At 38.6% G+C, this 1,526-nt stretch overlaps 1 pseudogene; it reads left to right on the top strand.

Annotated features, from left to right (window-relative positions):
* Positions 1 to 337: 337 nt before the first annotated feature.
* On the top strand, positions 338 to 1,137 carry LOC118926821 (40S ribosomal protein S3a-like; annotated as a pseudogene).
* The last annotated feature ends 389 nt before the right edge of the window (positions 1,138 to 1,526 follow it).

Here is a 1,526-nt window from a genome sequence, read left to right as displayed (position 1 = left end):
ACCAGAGGATGGGGAGTGGGAAGACAAACAACTGATGTTGTTCAAGGGAACAAAGTTACAATTAGTAGTAAATAAGTCATAGGGATCTAAAACGCTGTACAATGAGTCTGTATAATAAAGTCTGTATAATGAATATAGATAATACTGTACTACAAACTTGCTGAGACTAAAAATTATCCCAACCACTAAAAAGAAAGGATACTTATGTAATGTCATAGAGGTGTCAAATATTACAACAATGGCAATCATATTACAAAATATAAATGTATCAAATGAACACATTGTACACCTTAAATTTATATAACGTTGTATGTTAAATATATTCCGTTAAAAAAAAGGCAATTTTCATAGCAGTGGGCAAGAACAAGCACCTTACGAAAGGCAGCAAAAGGAGAGCCAAGAAGAAATTGGTTGATCCATTTTCTAAGAAAGGTTGGTAAGACATGAAACCACCAGCCACGTTCAATATAAGAAATATTGAAAAAACACTAGCCACAAGACCTCAAAGAACCCAATTTGCATCTAATGGCCTCAAGGGTAGTGTTTTTAAAGTTAATCTTACTGACCAGCAGAATGATGAAGATGCATTTAGAAAATTCAAGCTAATTACTGAGGATGTTGAGGGCAAAATTGCCTAATTTCCATGACAAATTGTGCTCCATGGTCAAAAATGGCAGACCATGATTGGAACTCATGTTGTTGTCAAGACCACTGATGGTTATTTGTTTCATCTATTCTATGTCGGTTTTACTAAAAAGCACAACAATCAGATTCAGAAGAGCTCTTATGCTCCACACCTCCACCAAATCCTGAACACAATGGTGGAAGTCACAACCCAAAAAGTGCAGACAAATGACTTGAAAAAAGTTGGTCAATAAACTGATTCCAGACAGCATTGAAAAAGATGTAGAAAAGGCTTTCTGATCTATTCATCCACATCATGATATCTTTGTTAGAAAAGTGAAAATGCTGAAAAAGCCCACTTTTGAATTAGGAAAACTTGGGGAGCTTCATGGTAAAGATAGTTCTGGAAAAGTTACTGGGGATGAGACAGGTGCTAAAGCTGAATGAGCTGATAGATATGAGCCACCAATTCAAGACCTGTTGGAAATTCAGACTTTTAATGGTGTCAGTTAAAAATCTTATTTGTGGAATAAAGAAAGAAAGAAAGAAGCAGAGACGTGGAAAAAGTTGTGAAATCAGGAAGCACTTGAGAGGCTAGCCAGATGCCAGATGTCCACGAGGGGAATGGACTAGCTGGTATGGTGCCCTCTCCCCCAGTTCACAACCTGGCATTTTTGAATGCTTATTTTCACCTTTGGCACAGCAACTGAGATTCCTAGCAGAGTTGCATCCAGGTAGTAAGGTCCTCTTTTTAGCACCTCCAGGAGTAAGAGCAGACGTCAGTCACTCACCAACTAGGATGAATTCATTCATTGCCTATCTTCCGGTCTTCTGAGTTCAAGGGCCCTGAGGGAATGAGAGGTGTGACTAAGAGGAGAGGCACGTCACTATGGGGAAAAGGC

The sequence above is a fragment of the Manis pentadactyla genome, chromosome 2 (genome assembly GCF_030020395.1).
Source record: "Manis pentadactyla isolate mManPen7 chromosome 2, mManPen7.hap1, whole genome shotgun sequence".
NCBI lineage: Eukaryota > Metazoa > Chordata > Mammalia > Pholidota > Manidae > Manis > Manis pentadactyla.
Note: the sequence above shows the minus strand (reverse complement) of the source record. Positions and strands in the feature narration are given on the sequence as shown.